The sequence below is a fragment of the Bison bison genome, unplaced genomic scaffold (genome assembly GCF_000754665.1).
Source record: "Bison bison bison isolate TAMUID 2011002044 unplaced genomic scaffold, Bison_UMD1.0 scf7180017863702, whole genome shotgun sequence".
NCBI classification, from domain to species: domain Eukaryota; kingdom Metazoa; phylum Chordata; class Mammalia; order Artiodactyla; family Bovidae; genus Bison; species Bison bison.
In genome coordinates this window covers 4,191,701-4,205,377 of record NW_011494274.1, presented here as the reverse complement: position 1 = coordinate 4,205,377, position 13,677 = coordinate 4,191,701, and positions in this window count along the sequence as shown.

The window sequence follows — 13,677 nt, the reverse complement described above, 5'->3', positions numbered from 1 at the left end:
CAGAGAGCAACTGATTATCCACTCTCCCCATGGGAACCAATATTACCAGTTTCTTGGGTATCTTTTATTTTGTGAAAGTCGCTCAGTCATGTCCGACTCTTTACAACCCCATGGACTGTAGCCCACTGGGCTCCTCTGTCCATGGAATTCTTCAGGCAAGAATACTTGAGTAGATTGCCATTCTCTTCACCAGGGGATCTTCTTGACCCAGGGATCAAGCCTAAGTCTCCTGCATGGCAGATAGATTCTTTGCCATCTGAGGCACCAGGGAATATATATATATATATATTCCCTGGTATATATATCCACCTTTAAACAAAATAGTGGCATATTTTACACTCTTCTGTACTTTGAAGAAGCTTGGCTTTAAAGGTTAATTATGGAAAACAATATGGAGGTTTCTCAAAAAATTAAAAACAGAACTACCTTTAGGATGCAACCATCCCACTACTTCTGGGTATACATCCAAAGGAAGTGAAACCAGGATGTAGCATTGCTTGCAGTAGCCAAGGTATGAAAACAGCTAAATGCCCATCAGTGGTGAATGGATAAAGAAAGTAGAGTGTGTGTATATATACACACACACACACACACACACACACACAATGGAATATTATTCAGGCTTAAAAAAGAAGGAAAATTCTGAGACTTTCTCATTCAGATTCTGTGCTTCTGCAGGTGGCACAGATTTGATCTCTGGTGGGGGAACTGAGATCCTACAAGCTATGAGATATGGCCAAAAGAAAAGGAAAATTCTAGCACTTGTAACAACATAGATGAACTGAGAGAACATTGTGGCTAAGTAAAATAAACTGGATGAAGAAACACAAATACAAATACTGCATGGTCTCACTTATGTGTGGAACCTAAAAATGTCAAAGTCATGGAAATAGAGGAGCAGGACCTGGAGAGGGGGAGAAGTGTCAAGGAGAACGGTCAAGGAGAACCAAGTGTCAGTTATGAGATGAATCAGTTCTGGAGCTCTAATGTACTAACATGATTATAGCTAACTATTTGTATTGTATACTTGAAATTTGCTAAGAAGGGAGATCTTGTTATCAACAAATATGTGCACGCGTGCAAGCACACACACACACCCCCCTCTTAACAGAGACTCGTGTTGTGGCCATGGAAATTCTGATTCAGGTGTGAAATGGGGTCCTGGATATGTATTTTTTGTAAGTTTTTCCAGATGATCCTGATGCTTGGATTAATTTGACAATCATTTCCTTCTGACAACGCGGCAAAAATGATCCAAAGCACCAAGACAGAACAAAATGTTTGTGTGCATTAAAATCTATCTCATTACAAATTAATCATTTGATTCACTGAAGCAAAGGAGAATGAGAGGACCGCAACCAGAAGAGAATGAAGTGTCTGACCAGGGTTGTGCCCTTTTCTTTGATTTTTCTCGTCCTGGAGACACTGGAGCAGGTATGGATATCCAGAGGAATCAGAGGAGGAACCTTGCAGAAGGAAGCAGGGTTGGGAGTGCAGGGACCAGAGAACTGGGGATCAGGCGGACCCCTGCCATGGACTCGCCTTGAGATCTAGAGAGATTTACCTCACTTTCTGTGCCTGTTTTTGCATCCATTGAATGGAGAGAGTAATAGCTATCCGAGTACGCTAGTTTGAACACTGGAGTTTAGATAAGAGAATGAACAGAACGTGTTTAGTCTGTGCCAAACATGTGAAAATGAAAGTATTAGTCACTCAGTCGTTTCTGACTCTCTGAGACCCCATGGACTAGAGTTGACCACGTTCCTCTGTCCATGGAATTCTCCAGGCAAAAATGCTGGAGTGGGTTGCCATTTCCTTCTCCATAGTCATCAGCGATCAAGCTGTGTCCCTTTCCCCTACTTGAGCTTGCTATCAGGAAACAGGTGCTGAGATTAAAAATCTGGTGAGGATTAGTCACTTTTTACTCATCTTTTTTTTCTATATTGCTTCTGTCCTTCAAAAAGAGTGAAAGGTAAAAATACACATTTGAGGGTTTCGCATAGTAGTTGCTGTGAAAAGTTGATCAACAGAAACCTTAATTAAAGAGTTCGGAAACCAGAAGAGGGAGCTGTTCTGTCCTGAGACCACGGCAGAGCCCAACAGGAACACAGGCTCCTCTTTCCTGGCAACAGTTCCGCCAGCGAAAAGCCCTGGCCTCCTGGTTTACTGCAGCCCTCCCAACTTCCTCTTCCCCCATAAAAGTGCTGTCTCTGCCTTGCTGTGCAGGGACTTGCACGTGGTTTCCATGGATGCAGGCTCCGTGTTCCTTTATTTTTTCACTTCTCTGCTCATTGTGGCTCCCCTGGTGGTTTGCCTGCCAGTGCGGGGGACATGGGTTCGACCCTCGGTCCAGAAGATCTCTCATGCCACAGGGCAACTACGCCCACGTGCAGCAACTACTAAACTCGGGCTCTAGAGCCCGCACACAGCGAGTACTGAAGCCTGCTTGCCCTAGAGCCAGGGCTCCGCAATGAAAGAAGCCAGGCATTGAGTCCATGCCCCGCAACGCAAGAGCAGCCCCTGCTCTCCACAGCTAGAGAAGCTCCGGGTGCAGCAACAAAAACCCAGCGTAGCCAAAGTAAATAATAAATTCGCTGCTGATCCTGAATAAACCTGTTTTATGGTTGCAGAAATAAGCAGCAGGTCAACACTGTGAATCCAAGCCTAAACCTCCACTGACAACAGCGTGAACCAGGGTTTTGCTCACATTTAAATTGTTTCCCTGTTTTAGTTTTTTAGCTTATTCTCAGAAACATACTGCCCTGGAGCATGGACTTTGCCTCTGACACCTTGGTCAGCGAAGGAGAGCAAAGGGAATGTGTGCATGCGTGCATGCTAAGCCGCTTCTTTCATGTCCAGCTCTTTTCAACCCTATGGATTGTAGCCCACCAGGTTCCTCTGACCATGGGGATTCTTCAGGCAAGAATACTGGAGTGGGTTGCCATGCCTTCCTCCAGGGGATCTTCCCAATCCAGGAATTGAACCTGCATCTCCTGCAACTCCTGCATTGTAGGCTGATTCTTTACCTCTGAGCCACCAGGGAAGCCCGAGCAAAGGTAATATAAGGTGGCAAATAGGGCATGGCTCAAATACAGGGAGAATGGGAGTTTTCTGAATGTCTTGGCTACTCAGGAGATCACACACCTTCTATCAGTGTGTTCTATTTTTTCGATCTCTGCCTTCCCCATGGGCTGGGGGGCATGCTGGCCGCACAGCCTGCAGGGAGTGCAAGAATGAGCTTTGCCACCAACTTCTATTTCTCAGGGCAGACATGCAGGTATCTGAAAACACCCAACATGATGGACTTGCTCCCAGCTGCCTGCAGCTCCACCTGAAGTGCAAACATCTCCTCCAGGACCCAAAGAACATGAGCTTTGAAAGCCACTGACAGACTGCAAAGTAGCTGAATGGTGACCGAGGTGTTTGCAGCCCACCTGACTTCACCCCTGGGAGGGTGGAATGTGCGTTGAGGCACTTTCAGCAGAATAGCCGAGCCTGTCATATCCAGGGAAATGTTTCTGTGTGTCATTTCCTCCGTGTCTCATTTTAGAAAAAAGAATTAGATTCAGTCTTTGTGACCTTCATGTTTAAGCCTTACAATGTCTGTCCTTAAAAGTATTGCTCATTGTCAATTTTAAAGTTTAGGAGACAGCACTGAGACTCTTTTGGGGGAAAGAGGGGATAAATCTTAGCAAGAAGTGATGCAATGGTAACGTAGTAACAGGTCCAATTGATTAAATTACCCACGGAAATCTCCCATTGGCATCAGGAAGGGATTTGTATCAAACTCAGGGTGGAGTGTGAGTCACTCTGAGTCACGGACCATATAACCTCATAGAATTCTTCAGTTTGGGATCACATTACCTTATTAACAAGAAAGGTGAATTTCTGAGTGTCTCCGTTTTTCTCTCAACAGCTCTTAATCATCCCAAATGAAAGAATATAGTCACAGTGTAGATTATCTAAAGTGGCAAATAATGTAAACATTTATGTGCCCTTTGTTTTCAAATACTGAGTGCATTTTTGGAGTGGTGGGGGCTGTTTGCCCTGTCAGAACAAAGATCATTCCAGACGGGGAAAATGTCTAGAGGAAATTATTTAAAGTGAAAATGAACTTGGCAAGTACGAGAAATTGTAACAGAGTCAGTATGGCAACAGCAGAATAGAAGAGAGAGAGAATGGACAAGGCCAGGCTGAAGAGGCAGGTGAGGGCGTGATCCTGCCAGGGTAGAAGGAAAAACCAGGGAGACGGTGCTTCAGGTCCAGAGGAATAGATACAGGGGACTGGACTGCTGTGATAGGAGTGGAGATGGACTGACATAGGGCTTGAGGTGCAGTTGACAGAACAGGCTGTGGATTAGACTACGGTGGTGGGAAAGGGGGTGATGGGGAAGGGGGGAGAGTTGAGAAGAATAAATAATCAAAGGTAGCTTCTAAAGCCAAGTCTGAGATGCAGGCCTTTTTGAGGGAGAGGTGGAAGAGTACACATTAAAGGGTCTCGTTTTGGCCATTTTAAGCATGGAGTGACCATTATGCCCCTAAGTGGTGATGTCCTGTAGGAAGCTAGGTACCTAAGTGTGGAGTTCCTGGGAGAGGTCAAGGCTGGTGATGATGATTTGGGTGTCACTGGCTTCCAAATGGCCCTTAAAGCTCTGAGACTAGATGGAATCACCTAGGGGGAGGGTGTTCAGTTCAGTCGCTCAGTCCTGTCTGACTCTTTGCTCCCTGCCCATCACCAACTCCAGGAGTTTACCCAAACTCATGTCCATCGAGTTGGTGATGCCATCCAGCCATCTCATTCTCTGTCGTCCCCTTCTCCTCCTGCCCCTAATCCCTCCTAGCATCAGGGTCTTTTCAAATGAGTCAACCTTTCACATGAGGTGGCCAAAATATTGGAGTTTCAGCTTTAGCATCAGTCCTTCCAATGAACACCCAGGACTGATCTCCTTTAGGATGGACTGGTTGGATCTCCTTACAGTCCAAGGGACTCTCAAGAGTCTTTTCCAACACCACAGTTCAAAAGCATCAATTCTTCGGCGCTCAGCCTTCTTCACAGTCCAACTCTCACATCCATACATGACCACAGGAAAAATCATAGCCTTGACTAGACGAACCTTTGTTGGCAAAGTAATGTCTCTGCTTTTGAATATGCTATCTTGGTTGGTCATAACTTTCCTTCCAAGGAGTAAGCGTCTTTTAATTTCATGGCCGCAATCACCATCTGTAGTGATTTTGGAGCCCATAAAAATAAAGTCTGACACTGTTTCCACTGTTTCCCCATCAATTTCCCATGAATTTCACTCTACTCTTTCACTTTCATTAAGAGGCTTTTCAGTTCCTCTTCATTTTCTGCCATAAGGGTGGTGTCATCTGCATATCTGATGTTATTGGTATTTCTCCCGGCAATCTTGATTCCAGCTTGTGTTTCTTCCAGTCCAGCGTTTCTCATGATGTACTCTGCATATAAGTTAAATAAGCAGGGTGACAATATACAGCCTTGACATACTCCTTTTCCTATTTGGAACCAGTCTGTTGTTCCATTAGCATATGCTAAACAACACACCCACTGGTGCCAAGAGAGTTCTGAGGCTGACCATACAGGGCCAAAAAATGGGTGGTGACCCAATTTCTGGAAACCCCCACCCCTTCTGCCAAATAGCTGGAATTATCCTCCCCCTTATTAGCCTATGAAGTTACCCCTCCCATAAAAACCAGCAACATCCTACCCTGGGGCCTTCTGTCTTCTGAGATGGCTCACACTCTGCTTATGGAGCTCCTGTCTCCCCGAATAAGTCTGCTTTCACTCTGCTTCGGGAAGTTCTTGAATTCTTCACTTGGTGGCCCATTCCAGGCACTCGCCTGAGACCTGGGACTTAACCATCCCTTTTGGGCCCCATGTTTTTCCTGCAGTAGTTTCAGCTCTTAAGCTTCCTTTTTCTTTCTTTTTTTTTTTTTTTTTTGCTTCTCACTTCAGTTCACTCTTGAACCCCACAGCTCCTTAGGTAAAGTGAAGTGAAAGTGTTAGTCGCTCAGTCATGTTTGACTCTTTGCGACCCCATGGACTATAGCCCATTGGGCTCCTCTGTCTATGGGATTCTCTAGGCAAGAATATTGGAGAGGGTACCCTTCCCCTTCTCCAGGGAATCTTCCTCACCCAGGGATGGAACCCGGGTCTTCTTCATTGCAAGCAGATTCTTTACTGTCTGAGCCACTAGGGAAGCCCCACAGCTCCAGGGGTAAGAATTAGCCATCTAGGGACATCACTAGAGGAAGAGAGAAAATAAGGACAGTTTCTCTTGTAAATGGCAGTGACCAGGGGCCATGTGGGAGGAGCGTCCCTCCCTGGCCCTGGCGCCCTCCCCAGGGATGAGGTCATTGTGCCCGTATAGGTATAGCCTGCAACCGCTCAGTCTTCCCTTCACTGACTCTAAATCCAGCCTGTTAGTCCTCTCCTTATCTTAAACAAACTGTCCCAGAGCCTAAAAAGGAACAACGGCTGCATTCCAGAGAATCGGATTTTGCCTTGTGGAATATAGGTACAGGCCTCCGAACAGCCCAGGAGGGAGAAGGGTTGGAACTGCCAGGATCTGGCTTTACATGTAGGCTTGAAATAATGACGTGAAACCGTCCCAGTGCCACACGTCCTATCTAAGCTACCCTGAAAGAAAGGAGAGAAGGTATCATAATGAGGCCCTTGAGGAGGACAAGAAAATAGGTCTGTGATCAGCACTTTCCTCATTATTCTAGAAGGATTCTCAGTCACATCTTTCTCTGCCTAAACTCTTTCCTGGAAAATGCGAGGCTTATTTTTCTTTCATGTAAGGTGAGCTCAATAACCATGTCAGAGATGTCTCATCTCCTTGCAATGAGTTTTCTGAAATATAAAATGAGGAGCAAAGACCTTCAATATCTGGTCTCAGACATTTTCCCCCCAAGCTTGTGTTCCTTCTTTGAAACTGAAAGTTGCATGGATCCAACAAACTTATGTGAGTGTGAGGAGCCCGGGAGTCGAGTTTTACATGTGTGAAGTGCAGAATCCAGCCCCTTTCCTCCTGGATTGAAGGGCCATTTGCAGTGAAAGAGGCTTGACCTGCAAGGCCTGCAGGCTCAGGTCGGGCAGGGAAGGCAGACCCCTGAGCAAAGCCCCCAGCCACGCTGAGAGGACAAAGGCTACCCCACACGGTGTGGGGTCGGCTCAAAGGAGCAATAGCCTTTGATCCAAAAGATGCATGGTTTTCCCCAGAAACTGGTTAACTAGTCCTCCGCTTGGCAAGGTTATCCTCCCCTCTCCTCCAAACGGCTCTAATAGGAGGCTGATCTGATAGAGGGTCCGGAGTGGGTTCCATATCCTCTCGACCTCGACCTGCAAAGCTCAGGGAAGAGCCTCAGAGGTCTGAATCAATCTCAGGGCAAGTTACCAGAACCCATGACCCGTACCTTGCGCTCCTCATTTACTGCTGTAAATAGAGTGGCATGGCAAGCCCCGGAGTAAGCCCTTGAAGGAGGTGAAGGAGGGTCCTCTTCTGGAGAGAAGGTAGGGAGAGAGGTGACACCCACAGGGGCCCTCTCTTTGCATAAGGAGGGAGGAAAGGACCTTCTCAGGAAAAGTACAGGACAACAGCTGAGTGGCAGAGAGGGCAGCCTTTGCCCGCCTCTGTCAGCCCTGAGACTCGCCTGGCCCTCCGTGGAGAGCCCATACCCGGCTCTGCATGCTGAGCCAGGAGGAGGCCTGAGAAGCAGGCTGCCAGGCGGGGAGCAGAGAAGGGCCCTGAGGGACCTGGGGCTGCATGGGGGTGCCTGGGGGCTCCCACAGCCCACCCTGCCAGGGGAAGCAGACACAGACCCTCCACTCGTTTGTAGCCCCAATGACAGAGGGGCCCACTTGGAGATGAAGAGGCAGGGTCTTGCCACCCTGGCATGGAAAGGGAGGAACTCGGGTTGAATCATAGATGGAGAAGCCTTGAACCTCTGTCGTATGGCCAAGCTAGCTCAGGAGGCGAGCCAGAGGGGGAGCCAGGCTCGGCCTCCGGGAAGGTGGACCGCCCAGGGCTGGAGCCTGGGCCCTGCACACCATGAGTGTGAGTCTCAGCTCGGCCTCTAGACAGCAGGGACCCTGGACAACGGTCCTGGCCTCCCTGGGCTTGTTTCCTCACCAGTAGGAGGGGGACAGAGCTTCTTCACCGGGTTGGGGAGGACTAAATGAGTTCACCCAGGGCAGCTGCTTAAGAGCGAGACTGGCGGGAGTGAGCAGGCACCCTGCATTGTCTTTTATTGTCTTGAAGCTGCACAGCAAGTGCCTACCCCCAAGGTTGGGGGTAGGGACTCCGGGAGTTGGGGATGGACAGGGAGGCCTGGGATGCGGCAATCTGTGGGGTCGCAAAGACCTGGACATGACTGAGTGACTGAACTGAACCGAAGGGTCACCACAGGCCACAGCTTGGCTCCACCGTGGTTCTCGCCTCTTGTCTTGTCTCCTGTTGTGGTTTTAGTCACTAAGTCATGCCTGACTCTTCTGTGACCCCCATAGACTGTAGCCCGCCAGGATCCTCTGTCAATGGGATTGTCCCAGGCAAGAACACTGGAGTGGGTTGCCGTTTCCTTCTCCAGGGGATCTTTCCAACCCAGAGGTGAAACTCACATCTACTGCATTGACAGGTGGATTCTTTACCATCTAAGCACCAGGGAAGCCCACTTATTTCCTAGAAGGCCCCTCAAAGGACCTTTGGAAATGCCCAAAGCTCTGTAAAACCTACCTTGGAGAGAACTACACTGTGTGATCTGAGCGCTGAAGAACTGATACTTTTGAACTGTGGTGTTGGAGAAGACTCTTGAGAGTTCCTTGAACTGCAAGATCCAACCAGTCCATTCTAAAGGAGATTAGTTCTGGGTGTTCATTGGAAGGACTGATGCTAAAACTGAAACTCCAATACTTTGGCCACCTCATGCGAAGAGTTGACTCATTGGAAAAGACTCTGATGCTGGGAGGGATTGAGGGCAGGAGGAGAAGGGGATGACAGAGGATGAGGTGGCTGGATGGCATCACCGTATTGATGGACATGAGTTTGGGTGAACTCTGGGAGTTGGTGATGGACAGGGAGGCCTGGCATGCTGCAATTCATGGGGTCGCAAAGAGTCGGACACGACTGAGCGGCTGAACTGAACTGAACTGACACTGGGTGATCATGAAGCATCTCTTCAGGTTTAAAGGTCTGTGTGTGGTTAAGAATTCCATAAAGTGATTTAGTCTAAACCAACTTCTTTGAAAGGAAAGTGTGCTCTTTGGGTCCCTCATCCAAAAAAAAAAAAAAAAAATCACATTTAGAGACTTCCCTTGTGGTCCAATGGTTAAGACTTTGCGCTCCCAATGCGGGGGGCCCAGGTTCAATCCCAGGTCAGGTAATCAGATCTCACATGCTGCAACCAAGAGTTCTTACACCCCAGCAGAGACCCTGCATGCTGCAACTGAGACCCAATGTGGCCAAATAAATAAATACATACATACATATGTATTTTAAAGTCATATTCAGCACCAGGTTTGAGTCAAATGGTGTTTTCCAAGCCTCCCTGAGTCCCCGTCTTGTCCTGAGGCACCTGGGCCCCCACCCTCCAGCTGTTCTGAGCACTGGACAGGCTTCCCCAGACCGCCCTTCCTGCTTCCATTTCTTCCGGTGTCGGATGTCTTCGTCTCTACAGCCTGCAGTCACAGGCTGGTGTGTGGCCAGTTCAAACCACCAGCAGGCTCCCTCACCTCTCGCCTGGTGTCCCTCCCAATGTCACCTTCCCAGTGAAGCTATACGATCTACCCCTGTAAACGGCAACCTCTGCTCCCACCTTCAAAAGAAGGTAATAGCAAGGTCAAGCCCACTTGTTCAAAGTGGTGGCCTCCCTGACCTTGAAAGACTGTGGTGATCCTTTTTGTTTCCGTGACTTAAGACGTTGAATAAAACCCCTCCAGCATTAACACAGCGGATTTAGCGCCTCTGTTTCAAAATCCACTTAGTAGGAGAAAGGACAGGAAGGAAAAAACAAAAACAAACAACTGCTCTTGAAGTGACCAGTAACAACTGCTCTTGAAGTAACAACTTGAAGTAACAACTGCTCTTGAAGTGACCAGTAAACCAGGGTTTACTGAAGGGCCCGCCGTCTTCCCAGAGCCATGGCCACTGCTCCGTGCTAACAGGCCTGTGTTCTGGCGGCTCTTCACCCTGCAGGCTGCATGTGTGACTCACCTGGGGAGCTTTGAAAAGCTTTGCATCCCACTGATGCCTGGGAATAGGTCTGAAGTTGGCAGAAGCCTAGGAACAGGGTTTTAAAAATTCCCCAGGTAATCGATGCGCAACCAAGACTGAGGAAACACAGCCCTGGAGCGACAGAAGGACTTTCTAGGTGGCTCAGTGGGTAAAGAACCTGCCTGCGATATAGTAGAGACAGGTGACACGGGTTCAACCCCTGGGTCAGGAAGATTCTTTGGAGGAAGGCTTGGCAACCCACTCCAGTATTCTTGCCTGGAGAATTCTAGGGACAGAGGAGCCTGGCAGGCTACAGTCCATGAGGTTGCAAAGTGTCAGCCCCGACTGAAGTGACTGAGCATGCAGAGTGACTGAAAGTGCTGATGTGGCTCTCATAACCCCCTGCTCTTCTGAGGTGGGTCCAAGCATTCAGCTTAGTAAAGCTCCCAAGGTGCTTCAAATGTGCAGTCAAGGTTGAGAAAATCATTGCTCTGACCAGCTCTCAAATTGGAGGTCCTTACTTAGATAGGCAGCAGCAGCACCATCTAGGAACTTGTTAAAAAATGCAAGTTCTCAGGGGCCCCACCCCAGATGGACTAGATCAGACTTCCCTCTGTGGTGTAACATGGGTTCAGCAGGGAGATACACCAAACACAGTTATAAATTGCGATGCTGTCTCGTCTGTGATTTTCTATAAATAAAACAAATAGGGGACTCAGTCGAGATTCCCTCTTCCTCCTTTTCTAGAGCAGGGGCCATTTTATTTTTATTTTCATAGAAATGTAGACCAGCCACTGGGAAAAGACAGGATAAATCATTCATGACAGGAGGAGACACGTTTGCAAGAACACAGATTTGTTGTCCACCCACAGGCAATTAAATGTCCTGGAGAAGAGAAAAAGAGAGAGGGGAAAGCACAGAAATGCAGAGGCCTGTGGACTCCGAGTGGGTTTCATGTTTGTACCACTTTCCAGTTCTGGAACTTTTCATCTGCCAAGCCTGTCTAAACATTGAGCACATCTGGCACTTTTAAGATTTTAGTGTCAAACTAATTTTCTTGGAGCCCAAGCCAGACTCTTCTGGTAACTAAGTAACATCCCAAACTGTGGGTAACAAGAAACTCAAGCCAATGTGTAAAATCCTGTTTTTGGTCTCTCTTTTGCATTATTACTTTTAAAAACTCAAGAGAAGAGTTTCTCTGGAAGAGAAAAACATGAGAAAAGAAGAAGATACAGAGAGTACCCACAGAAAAAAATTCAGGTAACCTGGTGAGCCCTAAAAGGCAAGTTGACCTAGAGCCCACCCCGTGAGAGCTGCACACGAGGGTAAGGCAAGGGGTGGAAGGGCCTGGAACTCTGCACACAGCCCCCTGCCCCTTTCTCCTTTGTGTGATACATACATTAAGGGGAAATCCCAAATGGCTTTCAGGCTATAACAGCCTGAAACTGTGTTAAGACGCATCCCAAATCTTATGTTTCACAAAATCACCATGAAAGCAAAAAATAATGTTGACAACCCATTAGGAATATAAACATTGCCTGTTCAAGACATTCTACAAAGCAAAGGTTCTTAAAAGGAATTAAGAGTTTGTGTTTTGAGAATGGAACGAGCCTGGAAAACAACTCTTGAACCCTTTCAATGTGCAGGGCTCCCCAGTCATTGGTGAAAAGACTGAGCTGAGAGGAGGAGGAAGTAGAGCTCAGACCCTGAGCCCTAGGGTCATCAGAGGCACGGCCATATTTGCAAAGAAGCTCCTGCCTCCCCTGATGGACGGGAAACATGAATCACCCTGGGAATGCCTTAAAATGTAGGTTCCTCAGCTCCCACTCAGCGGTTCTTATTCAATAGGCCTAGGGTAGGATCTGAGCATCCAGGTCTAAAGAACTTTGCCCTTGATGCTGATGCCAATTTGAAGGCCTCCCTTTGAGAAACACAGAATTGGCTCTGGAGGGCCACCTGATTTATTGGCATTTTGTGGCTGGTTCCCAGGTTATGCAAGCAGGATATAAAATTGGAGCATCAACATGTCACCGTCATGATCGTCATCACCGTCTGGTTCTTGTCTTTATTGGCCTCAGTGAAAGGGCCTTTACTCCAGCTTCCTGGAGCACTGAGGAGTGTGCCCTTATCAACCCGAGATGCGGCATGTCCACACTCCTGCTCTGTCCCTGCAGGCACACGCCCCAGGACCACTGACCGCCATCGCGGGCACAGTGTCCAAGCACGAGTGCCGCCTGTCTCACATACTGACAGTGAAGCTCCTTTGATGTGGGCGCATCGCTATGTCTCTCCATTTTCATTGGTGACTCTGCTGTGCCCAGGGCCAAAGGTGCCACTGACCCCAGCATGAAGTATGCCAGCCCTAAAGCAAGGCCCAGGGCTAGCTCCAGGCTGCTGGAGGCTGCTCTGCAGAAGGAGCTGAAGATCCCTTTAGCCACCTTGGTGACATTGACCCAGGGTGGCAGCCCTGGCCCTTGGACAATGTAATCCATACAAACTGATAAGAAGCCAGGAGAGAAATTCAGGCAAGGCTTTGCTGGAACTTGTGCTCCAGCGAGAGGGAGTGAGAACCCCTATCAGATGCCTGTGGTCAGTCCCTGGGGCGAGGGGGAGGGGAGGAGCTGATTCCTTGGATGAGATGAGAGCAGGGCTGGATTGGTGGGTCAGCCCGGAGAGTGGCTTAGATGGTCTGCTACCCCTGGTGGTGCTCTGTGCAGAATCATTTGTAATACCCTGCTTTTGCTGGCAGCACCTCAGATGTGGCAACTGGGCTTTGGTCTTTTAGTTTCCTAATGTTCATAATTTGGGCTTCCCAGGTGGCATGAGTGGTAAAGAAGCCACCTGCCAATGCAGGAGACATAAGAGATGCAGGTTTGATCCCTGGATTGGGAAGATCCTCTGGAGGAGGGCATGGCAACCCACTCCAGTATTCTTGCCTAGAGAATGCCATGGACAGAGGAGCCTGGTGGGCTACAGTCCACAGGGTGGCAGAGAGTCGGACATAGCTGAGTTGACTTAGCATGTTCATAATTTGCCCCAATTGCGCACATCTGCAGTTATTTTTAGTCCCTCATAATTTCTTTGTATTCTGTTGCTCGAGAAGATGTTGGTCAAGCTGCAAGCACTGCAGCATGGGATCCCAGGCCCCGGCCTGCCTCACTGGGAGCCTCAAGGAGAACCAGAGGCAGAAGAACCCCGGGCTTGCCTCTTGTGCCAGTTGCCCAAGGAGATGGGGGCAGAGCCATCCGAAGGAGGCTTTGCTTTGGCAAAGAGGTTACAATAAGATGAGGCCAGACCTTGGTCCAGAGCGTTCCTGTTGATGCAAAGAGGATCCGCTCTGCCTTCATGAAGTGAAGCGATTGGAGGGCTCTTGAGGCCAGCAACACTGTTCCCCATTAACTGCATTTGACTCTAACCACCAGCGGGTGGCGGAGACACGTTGCCCCGC